The following is a 24,068-nucleotide window of genomic DNA, read 5'->3' as shown; positions in this document are numbered from 1 at the left end:
ATTGCAACACATTCCACTTTGGACAAACTTTTAGTCAAGTAACTCTTTCTCAAGAGAATATCACACTGAAATGACACATGATACTAATATAAGTGTAAAAGAAATAACAAAAAGGACATTTGACATTTAGAAATTTTTCAAAATAACCAGTAAGTCCATTTGGGAAAAGCAGCTGATGATGGCAGCTTCATAAGATGTTTTAGTTGATTTTATTAATTCCACTGAAGCAAAAGCAAAAGGAAGTAAATCTAAGAACAGACTATTCATGAATGATCCATGTGCCAACACCTAGCCCAGAATACTTGTCCAAAACTTTTTATAATGAATGCATTTGAAAAATTAATGATCCACTCCAAAACATCTTCTGCCTACAAAAATAGCCAAATTCAGGGAAATGCTTACTGTAATTAACTTGACTAATTCTATTAAAGAGTAAGGTATCAGTGATGGAAAAAAAAAACAACAAAACACATCATGTCCAGAGCCTTTAATTTCTACAGCAAATTATATTTTATACTACGTTTATCTCTTCCAATCAAAACTGGTCTTCTAGTCACTGAAACCTCACAGCGTGCATCAAATTCACTGCTATTACACATGGGTTTTCATATTGCTGAGTTCAAAAACTCATCCAGCTCTCAATCATGCCGCTTACAATTTTTTAGCAATATTTTGCTAATTACTTTCAGGCTAATTAATACTGTGGATTGGCCTCTCTCTGTGTGCCCTGAAGCCATTTGTTATGATATTTTAGTACAGAGAGTGTTTTGCTACACATTTGGCTCCCCACCTGGCTCCACGATGGATGCTGGGAGAAAATCTTGAGCCTCTGGTGTTTCCCTGCAGGGTTTGAGTCCCTACTGCAAACTTTAGTCTGCAACCCAGTTTGAATTTAGAAAAACATGCTGAATCACTGTCAGGTTAGGTGCAGCTTGCTTCTGTCACACAGTAAGAGACTGTTTTTGTTGAATCTTAAAAGAAAAACTTTTCTGTTCCCAGTAGTTTCCCTTGCTACAGAATACTGGGAGCTTATGTCAGGACACTCGTTTTTCAACATTTTCAAACTGTAAATTATATCTGAAAACGCAGAACGCAATTAAGTGAATATTGCAGAGTCTCTCGCTGCTGCTAGTCACTGTTTCTGGAAATTGTCATCATTTGTGACATAAAAAACAGCATGGGAGCCCAGTGTCAGAGGTTGCATATCAGCTTCTATGCTGTCAGAAGAAATTTATTATTCAAACATGTAGTCAGAATACTGATACTAGTGCAGCGCAATGAAGGATCTGGCCCTTAATATTTAATCTAGTAGTCCACATAAGCCTCTTATTTTTACAAGATCAGAACAGATAATCTCTAGGTGTGGAATCTTAGAAAGCTGGAATTTCAGATGTCACTCAGATATCGCTTTTTTCTTCTTTGTTAATCTGAGTAGCAGACTCAGCAGACATCAACAATCACCTCAGACTAGGTTCTTGGGCAAGACACCAGCAATGACAGTGCAATGTAATCCTCCTGGCACCCTCATCAAAGCAGGGACACAGATGTCTGGTATCACACACCACGCTTACAAGGACAGACTTCACTAAGGAAAGCACAGAACTAGCAGCAGGTGGACAACATTTAATGGACACCTCTGGGAGTCACTCGTGGGCTGCCCACATGGAATTCTTTGGGTCAAGCTGGCATTGACAGAGTTGTCTACGTGCTCAAATTCAGTTATGCATACACTCATACTGCTTCTCCTACTAATTAGCGATTAACAATTAAAAAGGCCCTTTAGCTAGAAGATTGTTAAATGGTGCAGATGAGTTCTGGTGCATGCTAATGTCAAGAGGCATTGTTCAACTTCGGACATTACCTCAGATCTTAATCAAAATTTTCCATTTAATGGCTCCAGGAGCAAGTATAAAATGGAGATGATACATTCTCCCTCTCTTCTCTTGCCACAACCTTCCAGGCAACATGAGGAGCTGGCTTATTTAGAATGGACACTCCCCTGGTGTACATTCCTTTCATGGGTGCACAGGAGCTGGGGTTTGGCAACCAGCATGGCAAAAGCCACTCCTCCTCTGCTTTCACTCGTGTCTCGTATTTTCTGTGTTGTTTGAAATGATTTCTCCATTGCTATGTATCTAGGCACGGCCCCGCAACCTGCTCTCACTCACTGATAACAACTTCTGAAACTTCCAGTCTCTGCACTTTTAACCTTTCTTAGTCATCAGTTATGGAAAACACAACAAAAACATTCAAAATAGCAAATAATGAATGTTCACTACTGCCTATTTTCTCTGAATTTTAGAAAACTTCATTCTTTTGTATGAAAAATTTACAGTAAAAAAACAAAAAATACCAAATTAGAATCTACATTCATGGGAGATACCACGTATGTGTTCAGATACCACAACACTAAGCTCTGCAGTTTCTGTTACTGTTTTAAATGGTACACATCAATAGATATATATCTCACTGCTCGTAGACGGCAGAACTATTTTAAATCTACCAAATAATTTTAATTTTACCAGAAACCAGTTGGATAACATGATTTCATGTTATATTTCATAAGTAAGTGACTAAATAAATAAATAGGAGAGGAAAAGAAGAGAGGAAGTGGCAACATAATTTAAGGAAAGGATCTTCTGAGATTAGGAATAGAGAAAAGATGACCAAATTCACTTTTATAGCATCGTTACCTCTAACATTCACGGATCTATTACTATTTTACATCCCACAGTCTGTGGCTAGTAGAATAACAGCAGACATGAATCCTATTATGGCACTGCAGGTGCTAAAACAATGAGCCTTAAGTCTTTAGAAAGCATTTGGCTTGAGCAGGGAAGAAAAAAATATATATATATATAAATATATATATTGGTACTGAGGAAGGATGTTTTATTTTCATCTCATAGAGATGGGTCTCCCATAGAGCAGACAAGAAGGGAATATTTATTATCATTTCATGTAGACTTGAAGGGTAAAAGCAAAGCAAGCAAAAAGAGGGTTTGTATTATAAAAGTAGAGGAATAGAAGTAAGAAAATAAGACACAGGAAAGGGCAGAACTATTCAAATCATTTTGAACATGGAGTTCAGCCTGGAAACACAAATTAACTTCTCTCAAACTGAAGACATTCTTCAACAATAGGAAAGCAGCAATTTGTTTGGCAGTCTACTGTGAGCAAGAGAGTTACCATAACAGTGAATTGACTTTCCTATTGATAAGGCAGTTCTTAGCACTTTTCTGTGTGTGTGAAAAAATAAAATCTACTTTCTGAGTTTTCTCTAGATAAGCATTTAGAATCACAGAAATAGTCTTTTAGTGGATGTATTTTGCAAGACTTACTACATCATTCCATTCTAACTTTTTTTGAACAACTGCAGGCTTGTAACTTCATTTATTACACCTGGGAATTTCCTGCTCAATCTATAGTTAATAATACCAATGGGATTATTTTTTTCTCCTAATGACATAGTCTGAAGCTTTATTTTCCTTTAGGTCATATATTTGTTTCTTATCTGAAATGAATTATAATTAATCACAGCTACTGGCATTTCTGTTCAGCATTTGGCTTGGGATTTCTTTTTTCTGCTGGACAGGCTGCAGGAACAGTTGTATTTGGATAGAATTTATTAAAATTGTATAATGGAAGTAATTTGTGTTCCTGTTACCTGTCTACCATTGGTCTGATCCAGAAATGAACCATCTAGGAATGGGTGAATTCTTCAAATGTTCCCTACGCTGATGTGGATTTGCAGAAACCCTGTGCCTCACACAATAGAAAAGCCAGTTGGTTTTTGAACGTCTTCTCACCCCCTAAAATAATGAAAACATAACCTGTAACCTGCTTGATGAATTCATATTAGTGCAAGGGGGAATGTTGCAGACAGTTATAATTTAGTTTCTTTTCAAAAATATGCAAAAAACATCAGCCAAACAGAAGTAGATGTGCCACAGAGATGTAGACAGCACTTGCTGTTTACCATGGTATAGGTCAACAGAACTAAAAATACTCAACAATTAAAAAAAAACATCGACTGCCACATTTCTAACATGATAATCCTATTAAGAATTCTAATCCTAACAAGGATAGTCTCCAAAAAGTGTAAACAGAAGTTTCAAAAACCTTGCACTCAGTTTCAAGCTGTGTGCCTTGTTTAAGACATGATATACTTTCGCTGCTTCCTTACCGCCTATATGTTACTGCTTTACCTGAAGCGGAGTGTTGGCCTGAAGTGGTTGCTCTCCTCACAGCTCTATAATATTTAGAGGAGAGAGTACTAATTAAACTTAAACACTCGGGTCAAGTACTAATGTTAATTGAGTTTTAAATCATGAGATTAGGCACAATAAGATGGTCAAAAGTTTCAGACATTCTGTACGTTCTGCCTGAGCCATTCCAACAGAGGCACTGTGTGTAAACCCAATTAAGAGAGTCTTGCCAGCAGTCTCACCTCAAAGAGCTGGGAGTCAGCAGAACTGTGAACAAAATGTAGGCTGCTGGTATCCCTTTACTGTCCAGTAGTTTCTGACTACATCCTCAATGCCTGCAACAGTGCCAATATGCTTTACACAGTCTTGTGATAAACTCTCTTAACTTTTCTTTCCTGTTTATGTTATCTACTCATCTCAACCCATAATTTTTTCTCACTAATCTTCTGAATTTATGCTTCCTAGTATATTCTAGCAATTTAGCTGTCATCCTGGAAAAAGAGGAAAAAATGAATAGAAAGGAGGAATTGATTTGGCCAAGGCACTGGACAACTTTAGAAAGAACTAGAAAATAGATGAAATAATCATTCTGTCCCTATTTGAAATCTAAAAATGGAATTTGGTGAAGGTCAAATTTTCCATAAAGACTTTTTTAAAGGACAATTTAATAGAATCTCTTCAGATCTCTTCAAATCTTTCAACAATCTGCCTTCGGAATACTGAGCTCAAAACAAACCCTGCTCCTTACTAAATATGCAAAAGCAACATGCTTAAAAAGATAACTGAAAAGAAAAAAGGAAGTATTTCATAGCTCAGTGTCCTTTTCCAAGAAATATTTATGTAGAGCAAACCCTTATGGGGTAAACCTTTCTTATAACTATGACATTCATTCCTGTTTCAGAGGAAAGAAAATATTGCAGTGTTTATGTTAGTGAGAGCAAAATTGCTGAAACTATAGTTGAAAACAGCTTTGTTATGAATAAGCAATAAAAATTCCCAGGTGGGGATTATGGACATCATTATGGATGACATAACATCATTATGGAAGGAAACACTGGATCTGTTACTGATGAAGTGCAGTGTATTAAAAAACGTGCAGTGAAAATGCACAGCGGTTGCTGGAAATTCATAGTATGTAGAAAACTAATGATCAAAAGCTGATTAATTTTATTAATGAGGAAAATTAATATTAATTGATAATTAGCTAATTGAAATATATAGATTAAATTATAGATAATAGTTTAAATTAAATAATTGAATAGTTAAAGAATATGTAATAGGTTAATTATAAATTAGTGAATTAATTCAGAAGTGTTTTAAAGCAGGGAACAAAATAAATAAATATCAATATGTATTGAATTTAAGAAGCATCAAGTAGTTCATTTGATTTGCCCACTTATTTAGAGATACAGTTAAATTTCAGGTGTAATGGATGGATTTTTAAGTCTTTTTAATGCAAATATTCTCTCTAAAGCAAGCTGCAGAGTGATGCTAAGATTAATTCTGTGGGAGACACTAAGCTAACAACATGAAAATTATGAAGATTAATGCAGGAATTTAACAGCTATTTGTCCAAAGCCTTTTGCGACATCTAAAACAATTTATAAACTGGATTTTTAAGAAGAAAATGGGAGTTGCTGCAACAGAGAAAAATATTCTAGCAGCATGTTGGTTTAATTTCTGCCTCAAATTTCATATTTAACTGCCTGTTAACTCCAAATGGAAATGTTAATTCTAAAGAATAAGATGCATTACAGCATTCATATTCACGCGTTTATTATTATAAGAATACTTATTCATGGTGAACTATTTATTTCTTCCGTCTGCTTTTCAGAGATTAATTCAAAAAATATTGAATATACCTACTGATGTAAAACTGGCAGCAGCTTCTTACAAAGTCATTATTAATGTCTTTTTATCCCCAGAATAAAGACAAAAAGGAAGGTAAGTTGCATCACATTCGCAACAGAGTGCAATCGCACAAGGCAGAAAATCTGATATGCTACCACAGTTTATCTACCCTATGATAACTACCTGTATGCATGTTTTCTCTGTTGAACATCAGATGGATTGAAGTTGCTTACCTGGAACTGATTATTTATCTTATTACTATTTGAAAAGATCCTTCATTGCTCACAGTACCGTTTCTCCTCAAAAGAGAGGACGAAATGCCATTTAAATAAGTCATCTGTTGTGGTTATAATACAGCACATGCAAGTAACTGTTTTGATTTATTTTAGTTAGGTTGCTGGGGACAGAACTCTTTAACAATTATAAAAAAAAAAAAAAAAAATGTTTGTCTTATTTAAAGAGAAAAATACTGAAGCAGTACTCTCAAATGAAATCACTATGTCATAAGCTTTCATCCTGTCCTTAGTCTGCTTACTGTTTTAGAATATGCACTTTTGGTTCATCTCAAGAATTAAAGGAAATACTATCAATACATCAGACTAGAAATACTTCAGAAAAAAAAAAAATTCCTGCACCCTACTACTTCAATATAATACAACACAGTGCATTGAATTCTCTCAGATTAAAGTAAATGGAATACATATACATAGCTCAGGTCTTTCAGAACTGGAAATTACTTGCTAGGCCATATAGTTGGTTTTATCCTCTACTGGTGCTACAATGTTGAATTATCTCACTAAGACAAATCAGCAAATTTTAGCACCAAGAATCTTGTTAGTCAAATGAGTGGTCTTCAATAAGAAGCTTTTGCTAACAAAAAGGAAATTCTGATGTTTAGACTGCTAACCGTTAAAAGGAGGCATGCCCACTTCAGCAAGAAGCTGGGAGGGCAGATAGATTACAGTAATTTTCTCACTACGTAGAGCACAGCTAAAAAGGTCTCTTCCATGAAAAACAGCAAGACCCAGAAGCAAAGCCTAGGGATGCAAAATAAAAATGATGGAAGAGGATTCTTTCTTTATTTGTGTAGGAGAGAGATAGTTCAAGATTTAAGCTTCATTGTAGAAGTCTCATTTCTCTCTCTCCAGCATAGAAAAAGTACAACTAAATAAGCTATAACACATTCAGAAAAACAAATAGAAAAGCAGAAGTTTGTTAAAATACTAAACTACTATAAAATAAACCACAAGGCAGGGCTTTGTTTTTCAGAAAAGAACCAAGAAGATATCACGTAAGCGAGTTCTTTAGCTTCAAAACTCATACTTTCAATTACGCCTAGCAATTCAGAAAAATAATCCTTCATAATTGAACTGTAGATACTAAAAAAAAATAGGAGTGTTCATTGCAAGAGCCTCTTTTTGACTTCTTTGCAGCTCTCCTGCAGCTCTCCTTAACAGCTTTGTTTTATTTTGCTGTTCACCGTTGCTCAATTGCAGAAAATAGTCACAGCCTGCTGAATTCACAGGATATTGACTCATTGTGAATATCTCCATGAACATCTACAGCTAATCACATCAATATGTCAACAAGATGTTTAAATCAAAACAGCAAGTAAGTCTAGTCAATCTAAGCCGTGAGGAAAATTATTTTAAAATACTTGATGATCTGAAAAGAAGCTTTTTGCAATTTTTTTTAATAGAAATTAGAGGTAATTTTTTCCCATTAAGTTATTGAAATCTTCATGCTAGTAGCCAAAATTAGCAACTACTTAATAATTAAAATACAACATATAGATGGATCTAACTGAAGTGGCAGAGATGAGCCTAATTCTAGTTCTAATTCTAGAATTAATAATTTCTTAATTCGTGACTGCTTAGAAAGCAAAGATTTTGAAAATTGTCTTTTACTGTATTGTTTGTATGTTTGAATTTCGCACGTATATATAATAGTGCTAAAGCCTTCTGCATTGCCAAAAGATAGTTTCTCCCTAGTAACAATGTCAATACAGCCTAAGCTTGTAAACACTGCAAAAAACAAACTGAGGGGAATGCAGACAGATTTCCCATTACAGACCACAAGAGTCCCAAAATATTTCAAAAAGCCAAAGTAAACAAATGGATCCAATGGGGAGAAAAAAAAATAATTAATTCTAGCCACTTGTTTCTACATCTTAGCTTAATAAATACTGAGGATGCTTGCTGAAGGATCCAGAAAGGTAGTACTGTCCTACTGTCAGACACAACAAAATAAGGAACAGTCTTCAGTAGAGTCTAGTATTTCCTGTCTGGCTTTCTGTTGCTTTTGCACATTTTCCTGCCATTTCAATGCATGTAACAACAGAATTCAAACTGTCTACAAAGAAAGTAATCTGGTTTGTATTAAATTACAGCACTTATTTTGAGTCTGGGCTAAATTAGGAGTACGTGTCATTAATGCTCACAAAAGCCCTCTTTCTGGAACTCCTGTTATTTTGCACAATAGTCATGATTGTACGACTTTGTTCCCCTCCAAGTTACACAGTACTGTGATAGAACCAATTCTATTTTCTCTCTGTGAAGAAGAAAAATCATGACATGCATCATCTGTGGATGAGAAACCCCCTGAGCAGTCAGGCCTGCCTCCATCTGCTTGGAATTTAAGAACAGTCTATGCCTGCTCCTGTATGTTCAAAATTGTCTACTTCCTCCTTAGTGTCTAACAGTCATGTCAAGATTAGTGGGCCAAAATATTTGGTTTTCAGTTACCTTCAGAGACATTTTCCCCATTTGGAAAACAGGACACATGCAAATTCTGTTTGTGTATGTGCGCACACAGGCGTGTGCAAACACTAATATTAGCACTTACACATACATACTTAGTACAGAGTTGTGCTGTTCCACAGCCAAAAACTGCTCTATATTTTCCAATCAACGTTAATGCTCAGGAACTCTTAAGAAAGTTTGTTATACAAAAGTTCTATAAAATTGCATTTGACCTCTGAATTGAGGAAGGGATTATAGTGAGTCCAGAACATGTAAAACTGTTCTGCCGGGTATATACAGAGTCACTCCTAAATATTCTTCTACAAATGTTACTTTCTAAACAAAACATCATAGAGTTTCAAACCGTGCCATTATATAGAAGTCATTTTGTCCTGTAAGAGAAGTAGTAAATCATCTTTTTCACACCTTTCCCCAGCAGTTTGTGATAATAAAATATGAGTGATTCAAACCCTAACACTTACAGGCACCAACAGGTTAATTATTTAACAGTTCTTGGACTGTTGATATTTCCAGCCTGTGGAACCAGCGCAGACCTAGGGAGTTCTGTTACAGAAAACAGATTATTAAATAATGAAATACAGCCTTTCAAAAGCCTCTGAGATGTTTACCTTTAGGAATAAGACCAGCATTAAGAGATTTCTAATAAAATATTGAATGAATTAAGGGACTTCTTTTCTCTGTATGCAGAGGTTACATTTAAATCCCTTCGCTATGTAGCAGCCTTAGGCAACACAACCCGACTTCATGTCCTGTTGCCTTTAAAACATGAAGAAGTCAGGTTTTTCCACATGAAAGGCAGGCAGGACTCTTCCTTCTACTCTGTTCTTGTTCTGTAAGCTCCCTAAGTGACTAGGGCTGTAGTGATTGAACTGAAAACCCCAGAAAAACTTTGCCTGACTTTCAGTGGATTTTAAGCATATCTGAGTTTATTTTCTGACACTGAAGCTATAGCAAAGCCTACTTTTGTTTGTGAAGCTCATAACATTGTCAGTTTTATGCCACGTCAAGCTGGACAAAAGCAAAAGGCCCTGGCCACCAGAGAGCACAAAAAAAGATTAAAGACCAGGGGACTTTTTTTTTTTTTTTTTTTTTTTTTTTTTAAAGACAGCATTGATTGCTACTCTGAGTCTTTAAAAGTTCTCTTCAAGAAATGAAGAGAAAAATAACAGAAATTTTTGCAGGCATGCTCCTATAATATTCCCTCTTCAAATGATGCTTTCCAGAGATCTTTTTAATAATAAGAAACTCTACCATCTAGGCTTTATAAAACAACAGCATCACAAAGGGCAATAGTTTCTTCATCACAGCCATCTTAAATATCAGACTCTAGGGTATGCATCTTTTAGTGTCACAGCTTCAACCAAATACCTGATTCTCTCCCTGATTCACTCTCACCAAATACTGGCAGCCAGCTCCTGTCACTGCACCTTTTCCCAACAGACAAGAAAGTATTTGGCTGGTATGACTGTGTGATAAGGCCTTCAAGAGTATATGTACACTTCCAGGTGCATGCTGTCAAACACCAACTCTGCTCTCCCTGCCTCCTCCCTGGGTCCTGAAAAGCAAGCTAAGTTTGGCTGGGAAGCTGGTAAGTGCCTGAGTGATAATGATTGTGATAGCAGTGGGTGACACCACTGGAATCTTCTGTGATGCTGACACAAAATACTATGCCTCACAATAATGCAACTACTGCAGTATTTGAAAGAAAATATTAAGTGCAAAAGGGTTTTGGTATCTGCAGACAAGTATGCAGCTTTTCCTTCTCCTCACATGTCTCCCATCAGAGAGAATTTCAGCTGACTGTGAAGCGTTGGAAAGCGACTTGTGTTCTCTACAGAAGGACTCTGCTGCAGAGATTACATGAAATGTCACTGGGACACAGAGTCCCACTCCATTTCATCTTCTCCCATAGTGTCAGATCCTACACCAGCAAAACATACAGGCTTCAGGAGGAGAAAGCAGCTTCCCTGAGAACTCAGTGTAATGTATAAACTGCTCACAATAATTTTCTCTTCTCTTAAGTTACTCAGAGAGCAGAAAACATAGCAAAAGGATGACTGACTATCAAAGGCAAAACAGACTGCTTAGTGTAACAACTTGAACAGTTTCACATCCGGCAACTTGTAAAGAAATAAACTCCATGCTCTCAAGCCTGACAGTTACACACTACTCTGAGGAAGTAGGGAGTTATTTCACTCCTAGGTATTTTACTTGGCTAGCAAAGACATTCTGCAGCACTAGTTGTTCTCATTCAAGGGCTTAGATTGGCCTGACCCATACAGTTTTGTTATAAGGCCTGATACAACAAATTCCATAGTTAAGGATTCAGGTATGGGATTTTGATCTGGTCCTACTCTTCTGTAGAGTCAAAAATAAAAGAGTTTTTAATTATTTCTGGCATGGACCATGAAGTGCTTAAACACAGCTTAAAAGAGTTTTACAAACCAAAACAGGGCTTAATACCTCTCCCCTGTGGTGATTCCATCTACCATTGTTCACACATTCTTAGTCTGTCTGCATGCTGCAACTGGATGCAACTCCCATTGCTCCTAACAAGGCTAAATTGAATTTGACACTGACTGAATATTAACTTAAAATGGCTACCCAAGAGACAGTGTTATTTTCCTTAAAGGTTTATAGCACATACAAAAAAAGTTAAGACAAAGAACTCACTACATTCTTTTAAAGGAATCTCAGTCTTGGCTAGCACTTAGAGGATAATTCCACTCATCCTAGCTAATCCTCATCTGTGATAGAGAATCATATCCAAAGGACTGAATGCTTCACTGTGATTAAAAGACAGATAATTAGGAAAACGTCAAGGGAATTTCATGTGATGATATCTTTGTTTTCATCTGAACAAAGGAAAGCCAAGAAGACTGTAAGAAAAAAATTCAGTACCACTAGAGCCTAGATGTACATACAACAAGTCTTTAAAATCCAAGACTTGTCAGACCAGTCAACTTGCATTTCTGTGGACATTTTGTCACTGGTCTTTTTTTGAATCTCTAGTCTATTGTTTTCCCTGTAAGAAGTCATTCCCAACACTTGTTCCCAGTGTCAGAACATACAGTTGCTATTCCCATGACATATTCACTCTCAGAGTTTGTCTGCATACTCATCACCTCAGCTGGGGAGAAGATTGTTTGGCATGGGATGTGCTACTTACACAAGGGTTGTTAATTCTTATTGTCTACAGAACTCTTGATCTTTGTCTTAGTCTTTTAAACAAACTTTTTTTTTTTCTTTCAAAAAAGGAAAAGGAAAAGTGGGTTGCAACATCAATTTGCTTTTTTGATGGCTAACAACGAAGTAACTGACAGACAACACTCAGTCCTACCCCTACATGCCTGTGCAAATGAAGCAGAGATCAATGAAACACTCCTCAATTCTGTTTCCAAGAGCTGCAAAAGTTGCAGTCATCATGGCTGGAGAGTGCAAAGGCTGTTTCACAATCAGTGTAATTTCTTATTCAACTGTTTTCAAAGAAGACATTGTCTTTTCTGAATCTTAGATAATGCTAAGATACCTAAATACATTTATCTGGAAAAAGTGACGCGACATGGATAACTCCTTTGGACTATGCATGCTATTAGTTTTTCAGATACATTCTTTGATGCACTGAACAGAATTAAGCCAGTCTCAAAAGAAAAGGGGACAGAACAAAAATTGGCTGAATTTTCCTTGCAGCTTACTACAGATAGGCATTGAAGTAAAGTTTTACTGGAAGGTCTGTTTAAACTAAATAAACTAAATTGAAACTGTTAACTCTTCATAGTTATAAACATGAGTAAAAGAGTACTCTCATAGACCAAATTCAATATAACTGTAATCATTTGTGTTTTCTGAGGATTCAGTCCAATCATTTCCAGAAGGTCACAGGATACATCTCGGTATAAACACATAGCCTTCGCTGTCATCAGATCAGCAAACTTTCATCTAACACAGGAGGGTGCAGAATGTAGTGGGCCACCAAGGTACATCAAAACATTACTTTCTTTCCCAGCATACCAGCATACTAGGTCCATATTGTAATTATCAGAGATGAATCCACAAAGATAAAGCATAACAGAAACCTCACCTAATTATGTAGAAAACACAATTTGTCCATTCATTTGCGGTACCTGGAAAAAGAGTTTTGATTTAGAAAATAGTAATTGATTTTCTGAAAGCGTAGATGGTATTAATATATTTTGCCATCATTATATCCCCATTTCAGTTGCTCACGCACAACCTTTTAGTTGGTCAGCTTTTTTGATGAAAAGGCATGATTTCCCTCTTTTCTTTTCTATGCAACTCCTATATCTTAAATACTGGTATGTCTTCTGTAATTAATTTAAAATGCAAGAGGCACTATGCCATACTTCACAGCATTTATCTCCAGGAACTGCATAAGCAAAGAGAATAAATATACAACTTTATTTTCATTAATAATCTAGGCAGATATTTCTCATATGTCAGAATCACAATTATGTGCAGTGAACTTTTGAACAAGCTTCAGTGGATCCAGATATGTCTGATAGCTGGCTGAGACAGTCTAGTCCTCTTCAGTATTTATTTCGGACTATAATTGATTGGTTGAAGTTTTTGTCAAATGTTTTCAGAGCTCAGTCTTTATCAATACAAATTAAATTTGTCTAACGCATACAAGTGGTAACATGACAGATTTTCAGGACTTTGTCCAGTCAACTTTTGAATATCTCCAAGGATGGAGTTCCCACAACCTCCTTCCCAGAGGGGCAACCTCTGCCAGTGCTCAAACAAACCCACAGGAAAAAGTTTCCTGATGCTTAGAGGGAACCTCTTCTGTTCCAGTTTGTGTGCATTGCTTCTTGTTCTGTCACTGGGCCAAAAAAGAGCCCGGATCTGTTTTTATCAGCCTTTGAGTATTTATAGACACTGATGAGAGACCTCCTGAGCCTCCTCTTCTCCAGGCTGACCAGTCCCAACTCTCCCAAACTCTACCCTGAGATGTAGATATAGGAGATAGGATAGGTGTGCCAGTCTCTTCGCCGTCTTGCCCCTATTTTGGATTGTCTGTAGCAATGCCCATGTCTCTTTTGTACTGGGGAGCTCAGGACTGGACACAGCAATCTGGGTGGATCCACTCCAGTGCTCAGTTGAGGGAAAGCATCATCTCTCTTGTCCAGAATCATTTGAGTTGGAAGTGACCTTTAAAGGTGATCTAGTCCAATCCCCCTGAACGAACCACAATATTTACCGCAAGATAAGGCTGCTCAGAACCCCGTCCAGCCTGACCTGCAGTGTCTCCCGGGTCTGGGCATCCATCATCTCTGAGCAGCCTGTTCCAGTGCTTCCCTACCCTCACTGTAAAAAACTTTTTCCTTATACCCTAAATCTCCCCTCTTCTAGTTTGAAACCATCTCCCTTTGTCCTACCACAATAGACCCCGCAAAAGACTCCACACCCTTCTTTCTTTCTTACAGTCCCTGCTTAGATACAGAAAGGCCATTCCAAGGTCTCCCCAGAATCTTCTCTTTTCCAGGCTGAACAGCCCCAGCTCTCTCAATCTGTCCTCGCAGGGAAGGTGTTCCATCCCTTGGATCATTATTGTGGCCCTCCTTTGGACCCACTCTAATAGATCTAACACCTTCCAATCAAATCAATAAATACTATGCACCAAATAAATCAGGCAGAAAAATGTAGAAAAAACATAACTTTACTGGCAAAATGTGCATTGCTTTCCTCTTCGTAATACAAGCTTGGGCTTCAGTTTTTTTGCTGACAACTTACATAGCCTACTTTGATTACAACTGATACCAGATGTAGAGCCAGAATGCAACACCAACGACAATCCATATAAAGTCTACTTAGGGACCAAGCTCTTGCACAAATGGTTAACATTCTATATCCGCTTAAGTGGCACAGCTTTGGGCAGCTACTATGCAGAGAGTTCTTTTGTACTTAAGGTAAAATTTCCTTGAGCTACCCAGGGGCTGAGATGGCACTGCTCTAGGCTGAATTCAGGCTCTAAATAATATGCCTAAATAATATACGCATTAAAACTTCATTAATGTTTAATTTATTTTAAAAAGTTAATACCTTGAAACATTTCTTTTCCATTTTCATAATAGTTTTAATAACAGTCACCTTTAACATAGTACCTTTCCAATTTTTTAATGTATAAAAAGATGGTACAAAGTAGTCAGCTTGTTTCTTTTAAATAAATGAATTTCCGTCCCTTCTAACTGATTTTTAAGCTGTTCTTATTTTTAAATAGCACAGGGCTTTTTGTTCACTCATTTTCTATTCAAGTTTTTAGGAAGTATTAGGTAAAATAATTGTAGATTTCTTAGCAGACATTTGTTCCATAAATAAGACTTGCCCCCTGCTGTTCATTTTGTTTTATTAGCTAGAAATAATTGCTCTCAGACTTTTATGGGTCATTATGTTTATACGCTCTTAAGACCTCCCCTTGGCGTGACTTACAAAGAGCAAGGAATTAGCCCCTGCACAGGCTGCCATGTGGCTGGTCAAATCTATAGAGAAGTCATGTAGTGATGAAGAGCACACTAATCAAAGATGATAGCAAAATTCAACAGTCCTATATTATAAGGACAGCTGATCAATTCATGCTGAGTTTCAGGCAGAGTGGGTTCTCCTGCTTTTATCACAGAAAGTAAACAGACTTGATTACAAATATAAATGCAAATGTTCGGGGACTGCTTTCAAAAAAGTTTAAATCAGGTGAGATTTTGTTCAAGTCAAAGCTGACAACCTGGTATATCGGAAGGAAAACCCACTAGGAAATTATCTGCAGGCAATGAACAAGACAATCAACTCTTATTCCTGTTTCCCGCAAGCATGAAGAAATTTTCATTTTCCTAGCCTTACAGAAATTAGTTGTTAACACGCTAAAACACTAAAAAGCTAGTAAAAGCTACAAAGAAGTTTCTTGAGTACTTGAGAGTAATCTATAGCACTCCGACCTCTGTATTTGCTCCAGTTAAACTATTTAGAATTGAACCAAGTCCAAGCAAAGGCAAAGGCAAAATACCACAGGACATTAATTACCAGAGAATAAAACATAAAATGATTCCATGAACTCACTGAAGTGTTCCTACAACAGAATAAACTGTTCCAACTGCTCTTTGAGTTGCCCAGCTGTCCCAGTTTTATTTATTTTTACTTCCGCATAACTTTAGTTCTGGAAGGAAGGACGACGGGAAGAGAAGAAAGTGGTAACTTGTTGTTCACTTGCTGTAACCAGACTATCAAACATCTCAGTCTTTATTCCGTTATTTTCCTCCCCAGAAGGAAAATGGATAGTTGTTCCCACAGAAAGCAAGCTCTGACCGCATAACCATCTCACCCTGAAGATACCCTCAGAAGCAGTTTGGGATCAGCTGGAAGCCTCAAATTCAGGCTGACCACAGAAATTCACAAAAACCACATCAGCCCTCCTTTTGTTACCTTTCTAAGCAGATTTTCCAACTTTAGGGGTTCTCTGTCATCAGGGATACACAGAACTTCATTTGTGTGAGATCCTCAGCCTAGATTACTGGCAGTGTTTAACTACTTTGCCTTTGGTTTTTTTTTTTTTTTTTTTTTTTTTTTTTGACCTCCATTGTTTTCCTGACAGAAAATGCAGGCTTTTAAAAAGCACTGAGAGATTTAGACGATAATCAATGTAGAGAGGGACACATGATGTACATATATTGCTTACATACTAGTAAAAACCAATATAAATATTGAAAATGTTTCAAAAACTATAAAAGAATAGAAGTTATTTCCGATCATTCAATACTGTTTGATTTCCTATTGCATATAGGTTCTAAATGCAACCACACGTATCATTTTGTTACTATACATTATAAATCTCTATGAATCTTTTTCCCAGACTGATGGACTTAAAGCCAGTAATGCCGCCAAGAAAAACATTTCACATCCACTGCAGTAAACAAGAGCTTGACAAATGTAGAACTAAGTCATTTACCAGATGTTACTATTTGTCTTAAAAATCTGTCTTTGACTTGTTCTTATTTTCTCTTGACCTTGTAGGCTTCTCCCATACATACTTAATGCAAAAAAACAAATGCAAAACCTTTGAAAGCCAGTTGTTATCCAGCTAAAAAGTTCTTTTAGACCTAATACTTACACCTTCTTAGTGTGTCAACAAGACTGCTCATAGTTTAAACACCAGGAAGGAATTGATGTATCATGTTTCTGCCTTTTCTGAAGCAACGCCACATAGTTTAATACTTCAAGCTTTTGCAAGATGCTTCCAGGTACTGAATAAATAAACCAAATAAAACCTCAACTAAGAAATGCAGCTAAATTACCTCATTCACAATCACAGATAAAGGAAGATTAGATGATCCGTGTTTACATAAAAAATAATACACTCTTGCTGTTATTAGTGAAAGAGGCTGGAACAACACATTTAAATGAATGTAGGCATTGCCATTCCAGACTTTTAAAACCACATTCTCTCCATCTAGATAAACAGGACACTGCTGGTGGTCACAAAGCTATAAAGCATTCAAAAAGCGTATGGTTGCTTCCTATTTGTTCACATACATATAAACATTCAACACAAATTCCTATTGCATCAGCTAAACCTGGCTGTCGTATGTAGATCACAGTTTCTGTAATTGTTTCAGTGAATTAAGATGTTTTATCCATACCATCATAGATGGAACTAACACATACCCCCACTGAAGATATTTAGCTTCCAGAACCACTGAAAAATTTCTAAAAGATTTAAAGTTAGGGTTCAGACATCAGATGTATTTTCTTCTCTTGTTTATTCCATGTTAAGCAAGTCATAATAAGCACTTTTTTTTTTTTTTTTTTTTTTTTTTTTACACCATTACTTCAAGTTCGCCTGGGAGCTGCTTTCGCCGGTTGTGCTTTAGCAACTCCATGAAAAACATGAGATTTAGCTATGTACAGCTTGCACTTTTTCCATTATTACACCACTTTATTTCTCCCAAACATCTGCAGTGAATATTCTATAATATAGGAGAACTGAAACAGAAAGCAGGAAGCACCTGGACTCCAGCTATATATATGCAACATTATTAAAAGAACAACCTTTCCTTTCACAGCAAGTGATCCAAAGTTGTGTTTTGAGGTGGATAGTGGGAAATCTAGCTGAAGACTTTTACGAGTGGTTGAGTGGAAAGCAATCTCTCTCAGGAGAAACTCTACCATGCTCAGATTTAGTGGAGGGATAATCTCAGCCCCTCAGTTTCAGGCAATCTTAACAGGAAGGTGGAAATGAAAATAAAGCAAAAAAATCTGAGCCAGAGTTTGAAATTGACTTGGGCAACAAACAGGATGCAGCTGTACAGAAGGAATAGCCTAAATAAGCAAAAATGCATTGACCAGGACTGTAACCATGGAACCATTCAAGGAACAAAGCAGAGATTCACATGTATTGCATCCAAGAATGACAGGCTACAATCAGAAATGAAAACATCCTAGATGTCACCAATAAAGTGAATCAGCTGGGGCTAGCAATCATATGGAGGGAATTAAATCTGTAGGTATTTGAGGCTCAGTAAATATGTTTTATTTATAGCAGAGAATTCAGAATGGTCCTGCTAGTCATGCTAGTTTTTGTGTTTGCTCAAAAAAACCTGTATTCCTTGTTTTTAATCTTAGTGGAATATAGATTTGCGATGCTACCTTTCCTCAGAACTTACGGAAAAGATCCAAGGCATCTAAATGTAGAGTGGCATGGCATAAAGAATTAAGGACAATATTCCTTAGGATATTGAAAATGAGATTAATAGTACTAATTCGGGTAAGTCAAAGAACAAACAAGTGTCTACAGCAAGGATAAATAGTTCAATTTTGATTGAACCAGCTATGTGATTCAATGACATCTTCGGTCTGATTGTGAAGATCTTACGCCACTCTTACTGCACTTAGGAAATATTCTGCTAAGGCAAACAAATTATTTTTAAATATTGTAACACTTAAATCAGTGCTGCTCAGTCTGCCTGACAACCTAAATAATTATTTTAACTGAAGTAAAATTTTAAACACTTAAAAGGAAGACTTCAAAGTGTACCACAGAGTCAAATGACAGTTTGTATTTTAAAAATATGAAATAATGCACTCTCTTCCTTAGTAATTAAATTTCTCAAGTTTATATAAATAGTGATATATTGCTGTTTCCAAATGATATATTACAAACCAAAGAAAAATAACCATAAAGCCACATGGAAGGGATCACCATAACTGAATTTGTCTCAGATACGGTTAAGAAAAAAAATCAGAATCCATTTTACATGTGCACATGCATAGTTTTGCTCACCTTTAGATTTTCAAAAGTCTGTTTGACATTTATCTTACTATTCAGAAACAAATAATGCAATTAAATTTTGCAAAATGCAGAGCTGTAAGTAGATGAGAGACACAAATACTAAGAAAACAAACAAACAAACAAAAAAGAATAGTTGCTATATGACTACCACAAACAAACAAAGGCAAAACAAACTCACTGATAACACAGAACTGAGCTGAGTATTTTCCCCTGTCCTGGGAACAGATTTTAGAAGCATGCGCATGAGCAGCTTGAATGCATATGCTACATGGATGTTTAGCAAAATAATCTTTCATTGCTTTGCCTGCTGAACTTTCTCTTACTTTGAGCTTCCACAGCATCACATACAGCAAGCTTGAAATCAATGCTTGTTAGGGCAAAAAAGGCAAGGTACCCTTATGTGAGAAAAACAGGAAAGACGTGTAGAATGGCTGACAAATAAAGGTTTTATTTTGCTTCTTGGAAAATACAGAAGATGGAATGCTCAAGAATTGTTTTGTACTAAGTCTTAGTTTTTGAAGTATTTTGGTAGATCTGGATTCTGAAATGGGTATAGTTGAGAAGGAAATTTAAAAAGCAATTAAAAGCAAAATTTCTGTAATGGTAAACCTATGTTGGAGCAATATTTTGCTTCTTCTGCACTCCTTCTAAAGACATCAGAAATATAAAGTCTGCTTCTCCAATCATATCTTCCCATAGATGAGTTATGTACATTCTGCTTCTGCTGCCATTTAAAAGCTCTAACTCCAACAGAAGTTAAGACTGAGTTCTTGTTGCAGTGGCTTGATTAATAAACCAATGGATAAAGAAGAAACAAACCATAGAAACACAAAGTGCGAGGTCTTGTTTTTTTCTATCATATGAAAAAGATCTTGCTTTCCTCTGTCAATAAAATAATAGAAGGAAGATTTGCCTTCATACAATGATAAACAGACACTGAGATCCTTAGCAGTTCACTTAATTCATTTGTGTAAAAGCAGCAATGTCTTTACAAAAGGGACTACAAGAAACAAGTTACAACACCGAGAATGATGCTGTAGTAGTGTGGTAGCACATGAAGAGTTCAGCAAAGCATTTTGTAGTAAATTATTTGCAGGTGAGTATGGAAGATTGTTTCTTAATGTCTTGGTTAGATTTTCGCCTCTTTGTTCTAACGAAATAATGGCCAGAGAGCACAGTTACATGGTTAGGGAGAAAAAAAAAAAAAAAACAACATATGATTTTACAGATTTCTTATGTATTTATTTGCAGGAAACCATCCTGTTCAGACTCCAACCTGCGCTCACTATTTTACCAACTAAGTCCTTACTATTGAGTGCTGCCCAATATCAGAGTAAATCAGAGATTAATATAGACCTAGGAAAGCTGGATACTGGTAAAGTTGGAGAGAAACAAGCTTCAGACTCTTTGGGGAGTAACACAGCAAATTAAGCTCAGTGAGAATTTATCCATTTTTTATTTAGAAAACAGAAAATTAAGTAAAAAACACAACGTATATTTAAATGACTCAAAATACTTGATATCACTGCCAAGATAAAACTAAATCCTAACTGAACAGGAACATTTCCAGGGACTCTCCTACACCGTCCATAATTATATGGCCAGTGAGATTCAGAATTCATTGTACGGTCCTTTTCTTGCACTACAGTAGGAAGTGGCCCAGATAGTACCACAGAGTCCTCAGCATTCATACCACTTTTACACAAACTGTGGGCAGAAAGATATGGTGCATGCTGTGAGGTAAAGATGTGGCTGCAGCTTGCACATCATCAGTGGTTTATGGGCTGATTTGGCCTGGTTTCATGACTAGCGGGGCAGAGGCACCCATGAATCCGTGCCTCAGAAAGGGATAAGGGAAAAAGGGTAGAGAGATAGGCCACAAAACGGAACAGCAGCAAGCAATCTGAGGAGAAACAAACTAATTTACTAAATAACATATAGGACAATGCAAGACAACACACTATAAAGCAGCATAATTAGAATTGGAGCAAATAAATCAAATGTGTCCAAAAAAACTGAAGGCCTTACACTAATTCTGAGGTCAGGATGAGCAGCAGGGAGAAGAGCCTGACAATTGAAAATGGAAGAAAAACGGACATCAGGTGACCTTGCAAGGGGTTATATCTCCTCTCTGAATTTGAAGTCCTCTGGGTGGATGCAGTTCTTCTTCTCTTCTGGGAGAGGTACTCAGAACTGGAGCATTAACTCCTTAAATCCCAGTGCACTACGTGACACTGTGATGTGGAATTCCAATAACCCAAAATCACAAAGCCATGACACACATATACCTATTTTTCCAGAGCATGCACAGAATCCTGAAGCCATTATTTGATACTGTGCAATTAATTTATCAATCCTATTGCTAATTAGGGTGGATACATCAAATCATTAAGTATTTTTGTGTATAGGAGGATTGGTACAGAGGAGTGTGCTTTCTAAGTCCTCAGGACCACTTGCTACTCTTTTTTTAAAGTCCTAGCTAAAAGCATAAATCTAAGAAAAAAATCAAGGAGAAATACAGAAAACATAACACCATCTTGGAAAAAAATGATCCACTGATTAGGACTAGAAAGTTTTAGTTGATAACGTGTTAGCTAGGAAGTGCCTGGAAGTGTAATGGCAGGACAAAAAGGCAAAAGTAACCAGCAAGCACCTAAGCAAATCTGGAGCATCAACAGACAACATGTAGCTTGATATCTGTTAGAGGTGTCACGCCAACTGAGTGGTATGTCTAGTTCTGATACTCAGACTGTAACTATGGTCCTAATAACATGAAAACAGCTTTGAGAAAGGGGAAAGGCAACTAATGACAAATATAACTATGGACAACCATGTTAAAGCCAAAGAATGTCTAACTGAAACTAGTTAAAGGGACAGCTCAGTCCATCCTATGAATTTGGCCAGAAAACAGAAATATGATAGAAAATACTGCAACCTTATAAACTTATAAGGCTATGACAATGACTCAAAACCACCTTCAAACCTGAAATAAATCATCTATTGTTTGATCAGTTGTGTCTTAAAATGCTGGAGATATAAATCTGTTGAAACAGGGTTTTTTTTTTTTTTGTATCAGACACAGACGGCTGTCTAAAAGACATTCTCTATTTAAGCAAAGAATTAGTTTTTATTAATCTGAAGCACCTGGAAATGTGAAACGCACCAGAGGAAAACAAACTCCTTAAAAGCAGCAGACAGCAATGAGGAGTCTTAACTTACTGGAAAACGGGGAAATTTTCCCTTCTGAAAAAATGATTGCTATCACTTCACAGATGTGCCCAGGCCTCAGTGTTGGCAGCCAGACTCTATTTCTGTACCAGAGAAGCAAAACCGTAAACAGCAATCTTTTTCCCCACTGATCTCAGAAGCTTGTAAAGGAATGGCATCACTGTTTTCATAAATTACAACTATAAGAACAAGTGTTTATTTCCACTGGTCACCATCTAAATAAATGAATAATGGAAAAGACAATTTTAAGGGGGTGCCTCTAAAAATTGTCAGAGCAGGTGATTGCGCCTTTCTGCATGGAGCAGCAGGTACAAACTGGACTGCGTGGTACTGCTACTGCTTTTGTGGAATTGCCCAGAGTGGTTCCCATAAAAATTTCACCATTATTTCAAGAATTAAGAGAGTTTAGAGAGCAGGACTAAATTTGAATTCTGATGAGAATCCAAAATGAGTTGGGAACAATATGGAATAAAAAAAAAACATGACTTGGGTTTGGAAGAACTGTGTTAAAGTGAAGTCTGTTCTACCTCCCAGGGCATTTCCAGCCAACAGAAAGTTTTCCTATCATTTCTTCCTTCTTTTCCAAAGATAAACTGCTCATTGCTTTAAAATTACTTACTCAGTGACAAGTATCACTTCATTCCTTATGGAGTTACAGAGAGGGACATACTTAAATTCAGCCATGAGATTGAGTCTTCCAGTACCTTGAATGATGATACAGAATAAAACCATTCCAGGGTTTTTACCCATCCTGCTTTGCATTATACTGTAAGAAAATATTATAGATCAAGAGAGGAGAAAAAAAGCCTTAGTTCTATCAAAACATGCTGGTAAATCAGAGGGGAAGACAGCCTCAGTAATAAAAAAAGCCATCAAAAATTAAGTAAGTGATAACCCACTGAGCACAGCACTTCTGTATTTGCTACAGTGTTGCTTCAGAAAATTATCTTCTCCAGGCTTAACTACAAACATAGAAAAGGATAACAGGACTGATCTTAAGTGCTCTTTTGCAATCATAAAGCTAGAGTTAGTTAACGGAACGTTAATGGAAGGGTTGAAAGAAAAAAAAGAAAAAAGAGAAAGGAAAGAGATAACATGGGCAGAAAAGGATCAAGAGGGATGGCCAGCAGGTAGATGGCACGCTCTAGGCAGCTGCTACTGTGAAAGCTAGCCAAGCAGGGAGCTGGAGGGTGGCCAGAGCAACATTCTGCCAAAACATCAAGGAACAGGGACTCCAAAGTGGTAGACCGGAGGCTAAAGAAGCCAGATGAGCTTGCTGAAAGGTGCATGGATAGCTGCCTCTGAATGAGCAAAGGGTTTTCAATCTTCTGGAAGCAATAAAGCTTTTTGATCTGAACCCAAATCAGATCAGATTACTGAAGGGTCACTGATGCAAACCATTAGGTGTAGGTGTTATCTTGGGCACCAATTAAAACTCATGGCATTCAAGCTGGAATGGACCACTTAAAAGCAAATGCTTGAGAAAGATGAACAATATCTTTCTGTAAGTGTTTTATAAAAGTATGTGGTTTTCCTGTCTAATTTTTTTTCAGGAATTTCCAGGGTTTAAACTGGATTTCCTGATGACTATATTTTCCCACAAAACTCTCCCCTCCGACTTTTATTTTGAAGGCAATTCTAATTACAATATTCAGGAAAAAGCACAGTTGAACATGATTTTTCCTACAGTTACATAAGATAAAAATATGAAGATTCCACCTG

At 36.7% G+C, this 24,068-nt stretch overlaps 1 protein-coding gene across 2 annotated transcripts in view; it reads right to left on the bottom strand.

Moving 5' to 3' along the window:
* TTC29 (tetratricopeptide repeat domain 29) overlaps positions 1 to 24,068 on the bottom strand; it is a 356,916-nt gene that overhangs the window by 260,007 nt on the left and 72,841 nt on the right. For both annotated transcript variants that reach the window (XM_052690222.1, XM_052690223.1), the window contains exon 3: positions 12,903 to 12,945. The gene's annotated coding sequence lies outside the window, so the exon portion shown is untranslated. The remainder of the gene's footprint in view (positions 1 to 12,902; positions 12,946 to 24,068) is intronic.

This window comes from Tympanuchus pallidicinctus, unplaced genomic scaffold, assembly GCF_026119805.1.
Source record: "Tympanuchus pallidicinctus isolate F22 unplaced genomic scaffold, pur_lepc_1.0 scaffold26, whole genome shotgun sequence".
NCBI lineage: Eukaryota > Metazoa > Chordata > Aves > Galliformes > Phasianidae > Tympanuchus > Tympanuchus pallidicinctus.
This window is presented reverse-complemented; position numbering and strand designations above follow the sequence as displayed.